The following is a 15973-nucleotide window of genomic DNA, read 5'->3' on the forward strand; positions in this document are numbered from 1 at the left end:
ATTGGATCTGGAATCTTGGACTGGCTAATTTTGTATTACTTTTAAATATTATTAAACTTGTGTCTTGCTATAATTAAACATTTTATGAAAACGACTATAGCAGATTAGTAAACAAAATAATCTAGGCTGGCTGCACAAAAACTTTTATTTTTTCTTAGTTCCATTTAATACCGTGAACTAAACTAGTCTTTCTCCCTTCTCGCTCTTCGTATAAATAACTTGATCCCTTGAGACCTCAGTGGCCTGCAGTTCTCTGTTTCATGTCTCACACACTGCTGAGACTTTCATAAGCAAGGGGATGCTCAGAGAGGACAAAAGAAATTTGGATTTTGGTAACAAAACCACATTAAACTTTGTAACATATGAACTCTACCTTGTGAAGGATATAAAAAGACTAAGTATAACTGTTGCCTTCAATACACTAGTAATTTAAAAGAATTAGTAGTAATATATAAATATTCCAAGTCTAATAAAGATAAATTATTTATTTATTTATTTATTTATTTTGAGACAGAGTCTTGCTCTGTCCCCCAAACTGGAGTGCAATGGCATGATCTTGGCTCACTGCAACCTCCACCTCCTGGGTTCAAGCGATTCTCCTGCCTCAGCCTACTGAGTAGCTGGGATTACAGGTGCCCCCCACCCGCCTCACTACTCCTGGCTAATTTATTTTAATAAGCTTATTGGAACTCACAACTCTTAATATTGTTCCCCTAATCTTTATACAATGCCTCATGCCTATACGCTCTTGTGCTCGCTCGTGTTCTCTCTCTGCCTCCCTCCTCCTACCCACTCCATGCTGGCATCCTGATTGGTTCTACCTTGAGCTGAGCTCAGTCTCTAACAGTTCCTCACCTGCACAGCCAGGAAGTGCAGCAACTGGCTTAGCCCTACCTTCTGGCGGGCTTGTGTTAACTGCATATCCAGAGTCTGGGGAAATGCCAGTGCCAAGTAACCCTGAGTCATCTTTTTAGCTTTTTCCTCCTTAGTGGACAGCCTGATAATTTACCTAAAAGACCAATCTCCATTTAGGTCTATAGCACTTCCTGAACCTCACCAGCCTTATCAAAGCAGGATTGGGCTTGGATTCCTCTCTCTTGCCAGTTAACTACTGTTTTAATTATCTATTGCTGCATAACCTATTACCCCCAAATGCAGTGGTTTCATATAACTATGGTTTCTTCACTTGCATATATATCCATTACCTTGGTGTCCCTTGGCTCCTCTCCTTCTTACTCTCTCAACCTAGGTTCATCTTTCAGGGCCTAGTCACAGCATTGTGGCTTGGTCTCATGCATGAAGGTCTCAGAGTAGGTGGATTTCTTACATGGACCCTGGCTTCTTCAGGGGATGTTCTAAGAGACAGAATTTGGAAGTTGTGAGTCTTGTAAGGCCTGGGCTCAGAAACTGACAACAACACTCCTGAAAAATTCTATTGGTCACAGAGTCTGCCACAGTTTCAAGGGGAGGGGACAAAGACTCCATCTCTTCATGGGAAGATTGTCAGAGTTTGAGGCCATCTCTAATGTGCAGTTACTCCTTTTCCTAAAGTCCCTGTGAGTTCAACCACTGGTGAGACTTCAACCACACATCCTGCTGTGGTTGACTGAAACACTAGGAGCAACTTGATGTAACTGAACCTGATCCATTTGTGTTCATGCTGCAGCATCTACCAGATCATACACCAGTGCCGACGACTGCTGAAACCTTTCTCATGAGCTTCTGCTTTTGGGCACTGAGCTTGACCTTCACAAATGCTGGGAGTAGCATCTGTAACCAGCTGTAGTAGTCAGGGTTCTCCAGAGAAAAAAAACCAATTTTGTGTGTGTGTGTGTGTGTGTGTGTGTGTATTTGTATGTATATTATGATAATTTATAAAGATTTGGCTCATGTGATTATGGTGGCAGTCAAGTCTCAAGATCTGCATGGCGGGTCAGCTAGAAGTCCAGGAGAGCTGGTAGTCTAGTTCCAGTCCACATCTGAAGGCCTGAGAATCAGGACAGCACATAGTGGACTTTCTGTCAAAGGCCAGCAGGCTTGAGAGTCAAGAGGAGCCAATGCTTCTGTTCAAGTCCAAAGGCAGGACTTGTTGAAAGGGACTCAGGCAGGAGGATTTCTGTCTTACTCAGGACAGGGTCAGTCTTCTGTTCTATTCAAGCCATCACCTGATTGTAAGAAGCCATCTTAGGGAAGGCAACCTGCTTTATTCTCTCTACTGATTTAATCTCATCTCAAAACACCCTCACAGAAATACTTAGAATTGTATTTGACAAAATATCTGGGCACACTGTGGCCCAGTCACATTGACACATAAAATTAACCATCTCCAGTTCAGTTTCCCCAGCCCTGCATCCTTTCAAGAATTTCAAGAATTCTTTGCTTGCCTCACTCTCTCGTGACAAGGCCTACTCCGTAACAAGAGCTGCAGTGTCTGAGTTCTAAGAGAGCCATTTCCTTAAAATGTGTCACTTCTTCAAACGGTGGTGTTATTGCTGTATGGCTTGTAATTTGTTTATGAGGACAATTAATAGGTAAACCAGGCACATAACAGGTGACAGAAGCACGGGTGTCTCCAAGTGTAGATATGCGTTAGATGGCTGTGCAGGGAACCACTGTGGTGTTTGCAGGAAAAAGAACTATGAGATTTCAATGACCACAAAATGCAAACATGTGTCTAGTGTTTTATAATCTACAAACAACTTTCGTATACTTTACCCCTATAGTCCTTGTGATCCTTATAGTTGGTATTATTATTATAAATGCTGCTTTGGAAAAGATAATATTAATAATACAGTGCTAATGATTGGCCTGCACAGTCTCCTTTATTTGTACAACTATTATTCATTTATTTATGTTCATGTATTCCACAAATATCTATTGAGTGCTGTGTGCTGGATATAAACTGGTGAGAGAAAACAGATGTGTCTGCTCTCATGGAACACATGGTCTATTATAGAAGAATGCTGTTAATTAAATAATCTCACAAATCAACATAAATTTGGAACTGTGATCAGTGCCCTGAAAGTGAAGTACGTAGTGGCATGAAAGGGACATTTGGCCTCATCACTGAGGAAGTGTCAACTTAATTGATCAAGGGCATTCACCAGAGCAGAGGATGGAGGAAGGGCCCCATGTTCCATGGGGAGGGAACAGCTCTTTTGCAAGAGCCCTGTGGTAGGAGAGGACGCTTCTAAGAACTGAAAGAAGGCCGGTGTGCCTGCAGCACAAGCCCAATGGGGTAGGCTCTGTTATTTGCACGCATCTAATTTTGCAGATGAAGAAAATGAAGAGTAGGTTTCTGGTCTTTGCTTGTCTGGTAATACAGCCAGGCAGCAGCTAACCAGACCTTGAACAGATTCCTCCTCATTCCTCAGCTCCTGTTCCTCCCTAGATGGTTTGCTGTTGGAGACGGATCATTTTTAGCATTGTTTTCAAGGAGGATAAAAATGGAGCATGACCAGGGGAGGAAAAATATATCTAGGCAAAGGGTATCACTGTTGCAGTAGTCATAAAAAGACATGAGCTGGGAATGTTAAGTAAGGGAGCTGAACTCCTGTGGAGAGTTTGAAGAAGGGGTGGCTAAGATCAAAGCAGCCAAAAATAAGGGAGGTGGTTGTATTCTGTGATTAGGATTCCGGGTTTGAAATAATTGTGGGTCAATCAGTTAATTAATACAACCACAGCAAAAGATGATGCTAGTGTTTGAGCAGTCTCGTTGTCACCCTTTTCTTCCCTAGTGGTCTTTAGAAATAAGATCAATGTTCACCTGAATAAAGCAGTTTCACTTTTATCCTCTCTGGAGGGTAGGGTTGAATGGACTCAGTGACTTCTCGAATTCCTAGTGATTCATAAAGGAGTAGGTCTCCTAAGTGTGTGGTGAAATACAGTGCTGGGCAGAGTGAGACTAAACTCGAAGGTTCTTTGCCTCTCAGATGGAAGAGAATGTTTTGCACCAAACACTTTCCAGAAATCCCTACAGGCTAAGGAATGGCTTTGGTCAGGGGGAAGTACTAGTGTGTGCAAGAAGGATGTGAAATGAAGAATGCTGATATTTTAAGGCGAAAGACAAATCTCAGGAAATGAATATATTTGGAAGCTTTATATTAGGATTTTATTACATAAATGTGCCCAGTAGACACAAAACCCAGGTCACGCTTATACTCAGGTAAAACTAGGGAGACACGTTGTGCCCCTAGCAGAAAATCTGAAATGTCAAAGCAGATGCTCTGGACACTTTCGTAAAAAGAATGTGGAATGAATGACTGAGAGAAGTCTTATCGCTGCTACTATTTGAAGACCTAGCTCAGAGCATCAGAACAATGGTGTGTGCCCAGTATAGAGGAGAAACAGGCACTTCAATGAGCAGAATCTACAAAGTGTCATCTGTAAAAGGAAACAGGTGGTTTCCTGGGGAGTCATTCTGACTTGAGCTGAGTTTTAGACCTATTAAGTCTACAAAGAGACTGACTTTCATTCTCTAGGTTCTTAAGGATTTAGGAAATGGGAAGAACTAACAAGAGGAATACAGCTCCTAAAAGTGCTGCTTAAGCTGCATATCTCCAGACTCTATTCCAATCCCACTGGATGGAGTCCCTGGAAACAGAGACAGCCTGAAAATATGAATTCTTTTTTTTTTTTGAGATGGAGTCTCGCTCTGTCACCCAGGCTGGAGTGCAGTGGCCGGATCTCAGCTCACTACAAGCTCCGCCTCCCAGGTTCATGCCATTCTCCTGAGTTGCTGGGACTACAGGCCTGCCACCCCGCTCCGCTAATTTTTTGTATTTTTAGTAGAGACGGGATTTCACCGTGTTAGCCAGGATGGTCTCGATCTCCTGATCTCGTGATCCACCCGCTTCGGCCTCCCAAAGTGCTGGGATTACAGGCGTGAGCCACTGCGCCTGGCCAAAAATATGAATTTTTAATAATGTATTTCCCAGGGGCCAGTAAAGGATCTAGGCAGTGAATAAAAATTAAAAGAAAAATGCCCACATCTGACTGCAATCATATATCACCCCAAGTGAGATCCACCCTGCTAAACCCAGTCAATTCACAGAATTTATAGGGATTATAATAAATTATTGTTTTAATCCACTAAATTTGGAGTTGTTTGTTATGCAGGAATATGAGAATTAAAACACATCCTCAAAGTTCAAAAAGGGTGTTCCTGATTGGCAGGCAGCTCTTTTAAAACTGGATCCAGGTGCCTTCCATCTGTGGCTTCACTATCTTCAATACACGGTTTCCAAGATCACTGTGGAAAAGAAAAGAACATAAAGGATAATGCATGGGAGGTCTGTGTGTATCAGGTCAGGAAATGGGATCTACCACTTCTATTCACATTTTATTGGTCAGAATCCATTCACATGGTTACACCTAACTGCAAGGAAGGCTGGAAAATGTAGTCCAGCTGTGAGTTTAATGAACAGCCAGTTAGTCTCATGAACTAATGTTCCTCTTAGGACTCTTTCTTACTGGGTGTCGGGTAGAAACAATGAAACTGGACAAATATCAATATGTCAGTCTCTTCTGATTCAAACAGTCCTTTCACATTCTATTCCCTTTCCTTTCTCCTGTTCCTAACCAAAATGGTATCTGGGTGTTCGGAGCAAGGGAATAGATAACACTGTGGCTTGAGAATAACGGTGTCTTGGATAAGCACATGTGGGTTCTAGGGAGACTTCCTGTTTTACACCTGATTTTCTGATTCTTATTCCCTGCAATGTCCTGTTTGGCATTTAGGGATGCCATGTCTCAACCTCAGCTGAAGTAGATGGCTTGGCCCGTCTCTGCCTTTGGCAGCCTCATAGTACCTGGTATCTCTTGGTACCTGGCAGTTCAGTGACCCTTTTGGGACTTCTGTGTCCCCTCAGTGGGGACACAATGGAACTTCTTCCTCCCCACACCACACCAGCATTCTGCTTACAGGCTTTGGAGAATATGGAGTCCTTTGGTTTGGATCCATTAGCTTGAACCTGATATATGAAGAACAGTGCAGACCAGTATGGCTTAGGAGGAAACTGAAAAGAAATAAAAGCATAAGCCATTAGATCTCAGTCCTTTTCCTTCAAGCAGCCAGCATGGTTAAGTCACCGAGGAGAGTGTCTCCTTTCCTATGGATCCTATCACACTACTTGGAACTAGTATGTAATATTTACATAATCAGAATACATTTTTTGAGATTGGGTTTTACATTTTTTGAAAATTTAAATTTAAATTTTTTGACAAAGCACATAAGACATTTTGTCAAAAATTTAAATTTTTTGACAAATCACACAAGACATAGCTAAAGAAAAGTACAAATTTACACTGAATAACTTAAAAATTATAAATATGACTAACATTTAAAAGAAAGAGGTAGAGATAGCATAAGTATGATAAACTTGGCCAGGCGTGGTGGCTCACGCCTGTAATCCCAGCAATTTGGTAGGCTGAGGCGGGTGGATCACCTGAGGTCAGGAGTTTGAGATCAGCCTGGCCAACATGGTGAAACGCTGTCTCTACTAAAAATACAAAAACTAGCTGGACATGGTGGTGGGCGCCTATAATATCAGCTACTTGGGAGGCTGAGGCAGGAGAATCGCTTGAACCTGGGAGGCGGAGGGTGCAGTGAGCTGGGATCATGGCACTGCACTCCAGCCTGGGTAACAGAGAGAGACTCCCTCTCAAAAAAAAAAAAAAAAAAAAAAAAGTATAGTAAACTCAGTTGTCATTGAGGCAAGACAACAGATACTTTCTAAAACAGATAAATCAAGAACTATAGTATTTAAAGTTAAAATGTTAAGTACTAGAAGAAAAACACAAAACAACAGCAACAGCACAACTCTGGGGAATGGAGGTTGGAATGGAGGGTGAGAGAAAAGGATACTTAAACTTCCATTTCAGAATTCCTGTGCTTTGCATTTGAGTAAATTTTAAAACTCAGATACAGATAATACTTTAGTATTAAATACTGCACTAATATTAAACCTTAAAACAAAACAGAGACATCCTCATCAATAAGAAAATACTTACATAATATATATTTATGAAATTTCATATAGATCTTAGAAAAATGAAGTAAATGTAAAGATGTGGACATTATGGAAGAATATCCATGATGTAGCATTAGGTGACAGAAGTGATTTATAGAGCAATATGGTTAGAATGCCCTTTTATGTCAAAATTTTCATGTTCACATATACAGTTATATGTCACATATGTAGGTACACATTTGTGTATGCAAGGGAAAACTGCATAGGGATGTGCCCCCAAACACTTTGGAATGTAGAGAAGGAAAGACTTTTGTTTCACACTTACGTACTTTTTTTTTTAACTTTCAAAAAAAGCAGCATGCATGTTCGTTATTAATGATATAATTTAGAATGTGAGTTTGCATTATGGCACTTTGTCTTATCAGCTGTGTAATAAGGGGAGAGTCATGCTACCTACCCTTTTGTACCTCAGTTTCCCCATCGTTACACAAAAGAACTCCCACCCATTGCACAGTGGTATGTGTAGATGAAACGTTCCAATCGAAATGTACGAATGTATCCTAGCAGCTTGTAGGGATTTGATACAAATTATATCCTTTCCTCTTTCTCCTTTCAGGGTGAGAAATGGCAGTCAGGGTGACTCAGGAAGAGGGTTGGGTGGAGGGTGGAAAGTGAAGGGTGGAGGGCGGAGGAGTGATTCAGACAGACACTATTTAAAAACAGCCCTCAGATGCACAAGGATGAAGCCATCTCTAGCTCCAGGATAACAACCCTCCCCTTTCCTACAATTTTCTTCCAGCTCCCACCCCCATCCTTTCTCTCCTAGATCCTAGACACCTCTTAATATTTGTTTTAACCCAGCTTTATCCATATAAAATGTTTGGAGGTTATTAAAATGTTCCAAGATAGAAATAGCCTCCTTTTTTCCTGCCCCTAAGTCATCACACTTAGTTGTGATGCACTTAATGTTGAGTACCCGATGCACTAAGTTCCTGAAGAGTAGAGTTCTGGCCAGGTGTGGTGGCTCACACCTGTAATCCCAGCAGTTTGGGAGGCCAAGGCGGGCGGATTACCTGAGGTCAGGAGTTCGAGACCACACTGACCAAAATGGCAAAACCCTGTCTTTACTAAAAATACAGAAACACCTGTAGTCCCAGCTACTTGGAAGGCTGGGGCAGGAGAATCGCTTGAATCCAGTAGGCAGAGGTTGTGGTGAGCTGGGATGGCACTACTGCACTCCAGCCTGGGCAACAGGGTGAGACTGCATCTCAAAAAAAGAAAAAAAAAAAAAAAGTAGAGGTCTGTTTTGTGATTTTTTTCCTCCAGGGCCTAACACAATGACTGACACATGGTACTTACTCAATGTGTACTGAATAACTCCAGAAAAACCTTTCTTGGTTCTTTCCGTGACATTCCCATTGCTCTTATGCCAGGATCATAGCTAATTAATTAATTAGATTAATTTATCCCCACACCAAAAAAAAAAAACAAAACACATTTTCAGGGAAGTAATACATGTAAAATAGCTGATATTTATTTGCTTACTAACACAAATGCACCCCTGATTGGTGAAAGTTCAGATTGAGGTACTGGTTTAGTGGAAGGAGGAAAACAAAATACTTCCAGTCACTGAATTTTTCTTTCTCTAAGTATGGGCTACTTTAGGTCAAACTACTCAGATGTCTAGGATCTGGCTTTTGTTGACTGTTCTGAGGGGTCTTTGTTAGTTGTACATCAGTGGAAAAGAGACTGAGATGATAGTATTTAGTTGGGATGCAGCAGTCTCAACAACCCAATCCAGTGCTACCTCAACCACGTGTCACACTCCCAGCCGCAGCTGCCCATGGAACAGAGAGCAAAGCCACGCCATTGCATGCATTTTATTGCCATGAGGATTTCATCGCCATCCTCAACACAGATCCCGGCTGAGCTATTCTGGACCATGTTGATGACGCTTTGTGCCAAGGGTAGACACAGACTGAAGGAGGCATGCACCATGGAAAGTAAGCTGGCAACTTCTTCCTAAAACAGTTTCCAATTCTCTGTGCTCCAGATTTCACCAATCTAGTGTTGAGGAACAGACAGCCTTTCAAGCAAACGCAGCCCTTCCGCCACAACCCACCATCCTCAGGACTCCTCCTCTTTGGAGAAGCAGCGAGGGAAGAGGCAGGGCAAGGAGAGTGGTCAGGAGTAGCTAGAGGCTCACAGCTTCTTAGCTGGGACCTCCGGAGTCCTCCTGGACGATGGTTGCTAGAGAAGTGAGCGGCAAGGGGAGGACTTAGTCTCCTGGTTTTTAAATCCCAGGTCCTTCCGAGGAACCCCAGAACAATTTCCTGCTGTCTCTAATTCCTCCTGCCTACAGCTGACTTTGGAATTGCTTGGCTTGGCTTTGTTGACATGATAATAATTATAGTCATTTTCATTAATTGCTCCCTATTTGAGCCTAATTGCTATGGAGTACAATAAAATTATGCACATCATTCAATGTGCCATATTAACTTCAGATTTTATACCATTGTAACAGTAGATTTGGTTCACTTTTACATATTATTGCTCACACGACTTAGTGTTATACCCCCCCTTTTTTTTTTTTGATAGACAAAAACAAACCTATTTCAAGTAGCCAAATCAGCGTAACCAGCAGGGGAGCCTCAGGAGGGACTGGGACTAAGAAAAGGGAAGTTGTCTTTTTGGCTTTTTCCTATGCTTCCCCTTTGTTCTTTTCTCTTTCTCCTGGGTGTCTTTTTCTGCTTCTCCATGGCAGCAGATGCTCTTCCACAGTAGGCTCCTGATGTTCGATGACCTCCATTCAAGTGACCAGCCTAGACTGATGGCTATTTTCATTCTGCTTCCAAATTCCCAGGAGAAAGTATCCAAGTAACTCAGCTTGGTCGATTATTTCTGATTCAGTCGAGTGTGGTCAATAGATGGCATGACAGTTCAAGAATTTCAGGGGCTCCCAACCTATGGGTGGTTGGGTGTGTGAGGGTGGTGGTAGAGAAGCTCTCCAGTTTGCAGGGGTCCCCGTGGCCGCGGACCTGTACCAGTCCGTGGCCTGTTAGGAACGGGATCATACAGCAGTAGGTGAGTGGCTGGTGAGAGTCAGCATTACTGCCTGAGCTCCGCCTCCTGTCAGATCAGCAAGTGACATTAGGTTCTTATAGGAGCGTGAACCCTATTGTGAACTGTGCATGCGAGGGATCTAGGTTGCACACTCCTTATAAGAATCTAATGCCTAATGATCTGAGATGGAACAGTTTCATCCTGAAACCACCCCCGCCCAATCCCCCACCTGGTCCGTGGAAAAATTGTCTTCCACAAAGATAGTCCTTGGTGCCAAAAAAAGTTGGGGACTGCTGCTTCAAGGCTTTCTGTAAGGTGGGGGTAATAATGCAGAGAACCTGTCTCTTGGGGTGGTGGTGAGTGCTGCAATTGGCATTGTTCACAGGGTACTTTGCACAGTCCTGGCACATAGAAATCACTGAATATAATGTTTATCATTATTGCTGTTATTATTATCTCTTTGGGTCCTTAAAACATTTTTTCAGGATTTTTAGGTGGGTATGATTTCAAAATCCATAAAATCCACCTAAAGATTTATATGAGAATAATCCAAAAATCTCAGGGAAATCATATGAAAAAGATTATTTATTTATTTTCCTCAAATCTCTGAATAACAGTTTAAACGTTTTCACACACTAGATCTCATTTTGGAGAGCTTGGAGACGTGGCCTGTAAGGTTTCACTAATCCAGGAGGGGGCAGGCTTCCCAAACACAAATGCCCTCAGCTGCGGAGCCGCGGCTCCGGGAGAAACAGGCGCGTCAGTGAGAGCCGTTTCAGAAATCTAGTATTACGTTCAAAAAAATGTAAGAAATCAAAAGCAACTGAAAATTTGCATGGCCTAGAAGAATCCCTGGCTGTGTCATCCATAGGCACCTTGTCACTTGCCAGAGCGGGTCGGCTGTAAGCTTGTGAAGTAAGCAAAATAAATTTCCCGTGTCCCCACCCGGTCCTATCTTTGCCTTTGTTTCTGGTCCTCTGCCCCCTTCCTGCCTGTACCATCCTCCTTCGTCTTTGTTCCCCTCTCCCATGGCAATCTATCTTTGGGAAAAATAACTGTGATTTAAATGTTTAAAGAAATAAGGATCCTAGGGATATTAGGTCGCTTCAAACACTTTCAAGAGCGTGATAGTCACTAACAAGGGAACTTGCGTGTGGATGCCCTACCAGGTAAGAGAGGTGGAGGATTCGTGACTTAAAGCAAGGGCATTGAAGGTAGATAGGGCTGGTTTAAATCCTGGCTTTGGTGATAACACATTGCCACTCTGTGACCACTTCCCAGCTCCATTACCCCGAGTAAGTTACTAAGCCTCTCTCTCCTCATCTGTAGAAGGAGGGTAGTGTTAGAACCCATCCCAGGGTTTCCTGAAGATTAAAAAGGACAGTGCATGTCTAGTACATAGTATTTGGCACATAAGACATACTCAACTGTAGCTGTTATTATGATAAAAGTTTTATTATAGGGATATGACGTTAATAAATTATAGTAATATAATTTTTTATTACTTTGTTTTTTTTTTTTTAATCATGGTCCTATTTTATACCACACATTAGACAATTTCTGGTGTATTACCTATAGGTCTGAACTGGAGGAAAAGGATACATTTTAAATGAAACATGACATATTAGAGACAACACAGAAAAAAATGAGCAGGATGAAGTTTCTGGAAACTCCTATAAAAATCTGTTGAAAGAGTTGTGGTCATTGGAACTGAAAAGTATGAGAATAAGAGCTTAAGAGCAATGCATCTTCAAATGCAGGAATGGCTGGAGGGAATCCCAAGGGGCCTGGACAACCCTAATCCTCTAGATCAGGAAGGTTTTGCCCTTGTTTCTGTTAGCTGCCCAAGGGGAATTACCGCCTGCATCTCAGTTTATGTTAATTTCTCAGTTTGGAGGTTCTCAGAACCAATGGAATGACAGACCCATGGTTACAAACTCTCAAGGGAAACTTGTCCCCTAGAACCCAGACTACTGAGATAGAATATCACCTTTATTGTCTCCCTGAGCCCACGGGTGCATTTCCTGATTCATTCCCTCACTCTGAGTATAGCCCTTCTGAGGACCAGGATTTCTACAGGGGTTGCAGTTCCAACACCCAGCATTCTGCATCTCCAGGCCTCACATTCTGCCCTGGCCTGAGCATACTAATCCAAGCCTCTAGGTGCCTGAGCCCGGCAACTCCCACCCTGAGTGGCTCTAGCATACATGCACGTACTCACTGCTCTCATTTTTCCTTCTCACTTCATTTTTGACTCCAGGAACTTTTTGTACTTTCTTCCAGCATTCAGCCGTGTCTTAAAGGAGACTTGTTTTACTGGATCCAGAATTTCTGATTATTGTGGAGCTACATGGTTTTTGGATTGTTTAGTTTACCATACACCTAGAGGCAGAAATTAGTTTAAAAAATAATTAAATACTTAAATACAAAATTTAATCACATTTAGAGGGAAGTTGGGAGTTCCCAAGGGGCAGATTTAAGCTCTCTATTAAAGGAAGCTGCTAAAGAGAGTTGTGGAATGGTGAGATCCAGGCAGCGTGGGCATTGGTTGACTCTACGATGCCATCATGACGATTGTCACATTAAATAATTCTGAAGTTGAAAGAATTTAAGGGAATGTTTGACCTGCCCCACAGTACCTGTATTTAAGACTTAATAGGCCATGGGGAAAGTCAGTAAACGTTCAGGAGAGTCTTTTTCTGAAAAAATGTTCCCACCTAAGGGATTAAGGACCTCCTGTAAGGAAAGCTGGGCTCAGTGAACTACTCCACAGCCTTCAATCTGTTTCTTTGTGCTTGTGGGGCAAGAATAAGCTAAGAGCACCAGGGTTGTCAATATACTTATTGTAGGAAATAAAGAGGTTTGTTAAAACAACAACAACAACAACAACTACTACTCATGACTTTGGAAGCAGTCATGTGATAAAGACGTGAATTCCAAGATCTCAGTCATTTTCTCTCAGTGAAACATTTATCAGAGACAAACAGAAAATCAATAAAAGATTTCAGTCTCATAGAGTTTGTGTAAATATTGCAGAAATGACTTTCACAAGGGTGATAAGCACAGCCTTATCACATTTAATTCAGCTGAGAAGTCCAACTAAAACATAAAACTCTACCCCCTCTGATGGCAAGACGTTTTATAACAATGAAAGTAGCTGGATTTATACTGTATAAGCCAGCACTTGAGCACTCATCCATGCAGCCTCGCCACCTCAACAGGTTGCCAGCGCCTGCCTTCCCACTCCTCTGATGCCAAGTAAAATTGTAAAGTTTGCCTGTGATGCTCCCAGATTCCTGAATTCATCCCTATTCTCAAAGAAAACTTTTCCATTCCCATTCAGACACTTCTCAGCTCTCAAAAAAGACAAGGAAACTAATTTCTACTGAAGTATGAAACTAGTGATAGTTTAACATGCACCTCTTTATTTCACATGCACCCCTTTATTTTTCCTATAAGAGTTGCAATTTAACAGGAATCAAGATTCTAACCTACAAGGAAGCAGAACTGTGTTTACTGTGTGCTATCTTTTGGTTAAGGAACTATATACTTGTATTTGCTTATATTTTCAAAAATAAACCATGAAAGGATGAGATCAAATCTGACGAAAACAATTACCTCTCATATAGGGAGGGAGGAAATGGGATAGAAAGCACATGAAAGCAATCCTTTTCTGGATTTACTTTGTTTTGTGGTTTTTACTTTGAAACAGAGGTGTGTGCTAAAGCCAGTTTATACCAGCTAGCAAGAGCCAGTTAAATTTTCAGGAATTTTGTGAGCCAGCTATGAAACAGCTATTATCAAAGATTAAATTATGTAACTTAATATGAAATAAATTGTATTTAAAAAGATAAACACTTAAAACTCATGTTTTAATTATTTTTATACATTTTACAATTATCTGTGCTACTGAGCTTTATATGTGTCATATATGCATGGTACAACTCCTATATAATGGTGTACTACCAAATTCTTCCAAATTCTGCATTAACTGTTATAACATTGATAACTCAAAATCAGTCATGGTGGTAATATGTATACCATAAAAATTGACAAAATCCAGTCTTTTATTTATAAACATTTACCAGCATAATGCTACTTTGGAACTGTGTTAATATTTCACATCATTTAAAAGTTAATATTTTACACAATTTAAAATTCTTAAAGAGTAAATCACTAAAAATAAAAAAAAAAAAACTGAAATAAACAAACATCAAATGTGTATCACTTAGTACTCATAACAATATGAAGACAAATTATTTCAAGTGACTTTAAAGCATAGTATTTTGACTGTAACTTTCTACTACCATATATTCTAGAAGGGGGAAAATGCAAAGAATTCTTAATCTGCATTAAGTAGTATTATTGCTAGTAGTAATAATTATATTGTTACTTTAGAACTATTAATACATACACATATGTGTGTATGCAAATAATTTACTATTAGGAGCCAAGATTTTTTTTCAGTATAAAAAAATACATAAAATATAAACCCCAAAATGTTAAGTAAAACTTAATAATCTGAAATTCAAATTATATTGGTATGAATACATGATTTCTTTTAGGCATGTGATATACTAAGGAATAAAGATAACAGTAATTTTCTCATTGGGCATAGGACAAACAGAAAGACCATGGAGTAATGTCTTTAAAGTATTGAAAGAAAAAAAGTCAACCTAGAATTCTATACCTGGCTAAAATATTTTTTAAAAATGAAGATAAAAACTGAAGACTTCTTAGACAAAAAAAACTAAAAACAATTCATTACCAGCAGGCCCACACTGTAAGAAATGTTAAACTCCTTTAGGCAGAAGGAGTAATTCCAGATGAAAATGTGGATCTTCACAATGGAATGAAAAGCACCGTCAATGGTAACTACATGAATTTCTTTTATCACATTATTCAAATGTATTTATAAAATAATTGACTGGTTAAACAAAACTTATAGCAATATAAGGTAGAGTTTACAGTATGTCAAAGTAAATTATATGAAAACAAAGGCTTGGCCAGGCGCAGTGGCTCATGCCTATAATCCCAGCACTTTGGGAGGCTGAGGCAGTTCACCTGAGCTTGGGATCACCTGAGGTCAGGAGTTCAAGACGAGCCTGATGAACACGGAGAAACCCCATCTCTACTAAAAATACAAAATTAGCAGGGCGTGGTGGCGCATGGCTATAATCCCAGCTACTTGGGAGGCTGAGGTAGGAGAATGGCTTGAACCTGGGAGGTGGAGGTTGCAGTAAGTTGAGATCACGCCACTGCACTCCAGCCTGGGCAACAAAAGTGAAACTCCATCTCAAAAAAAAAAGCTCAAAAGCTAGGAGAAGACAAGTGGAAGTATACTACTGTAAGTTTCTTATGCTATACATGAGGTAGTATAATACCAGTTGAAGGTAGACTATGTAATTTAAAGATGTGTACGATGAATGTTAAAGCAACCACTAAAATAATGAAACATAGAGTTACAGCTAGTAAGCCAACACAAGAGATAAAATGGAATAATATCACCAGGCATAAGAAAGGTAATTTCCTAATAAAAAATTAGACAATTTATCAGGAGGCCTAACAATCTTAAACATTCATACCCCTAACAACAGAGTTCCAAATTATATGAAGCAAAAACTGAGAGAAGTGCAAACAGAAGTATATGTATCCACAATATAGCCAGAAATTTTGATACTGTTCTCCTGATAATTTATAGAGCAAGTAGAGAGAAAATCAATAATAATATAGAAGAGCAACAGTCAACCAACTTGACCTAATTGACACGTATAGAAAACTCCACTTAATGAGAGCAAACGACACCTTCTTTTCAATTGCCCAAAGAATATTTGCAGAGACAGATCATATTCTGGGCCATGAAACCAGTCTCAATACATTTAAAAGGTTCAAATCATACAAAATGTATTAACTGATGTTAATGGAATTAAATGAGAAAC

At 40.5% G+C, this 15973-nt stretch overlaps 1 long non-coding RNA gene across 6 annotated transcripts in view; it reads right to left on the minus strand.

Moving 5' to 3' along the window:
* Positions 1-465: 465 nt before the first annotated feature.
* The window catches only part of LOC119625348 (uncharacterized), a 132891-nt gene continuing 117383 nt past the window's right edge, over positions 466-15973 (minus strand). For 5 of the 6 annotated variants that reach the window (XR_012094213.1, XR_012094214.1, XR_012094212.1 and 2 more), the window contains 2 exons: positions 5924-6017; positions 466-5251 (listed from right to left, as the gene is read on the minus strand). This is a non-coding gene — a long non-coding RNA (uncharacterized lncRNA). Of the gene's footprint in view, positions 5252-5923; positions 6018-12255; positions 12417-15973 lie in introns of all 6 variants that reach the window. The other variant, XR_005241532.2, reaches the window with a different exon arrangement.

The sequence above is a fragment of the Chlorocebus sabaeus genome, chromosome 10 (genome assembly GCF_047675955.1).
Source record: "Chlorocebus sabaeus isolate Y175 chromosome 10, mChlSab1.0.hap1, whole genome shotgun sequence".
Taxonomy (NCBI): Eukaryota; Metazoa; Chordata; class Mammalia; order Primates; family Cercopithecidae; genus Chlorocebus; species Chlorocebus sabaeus.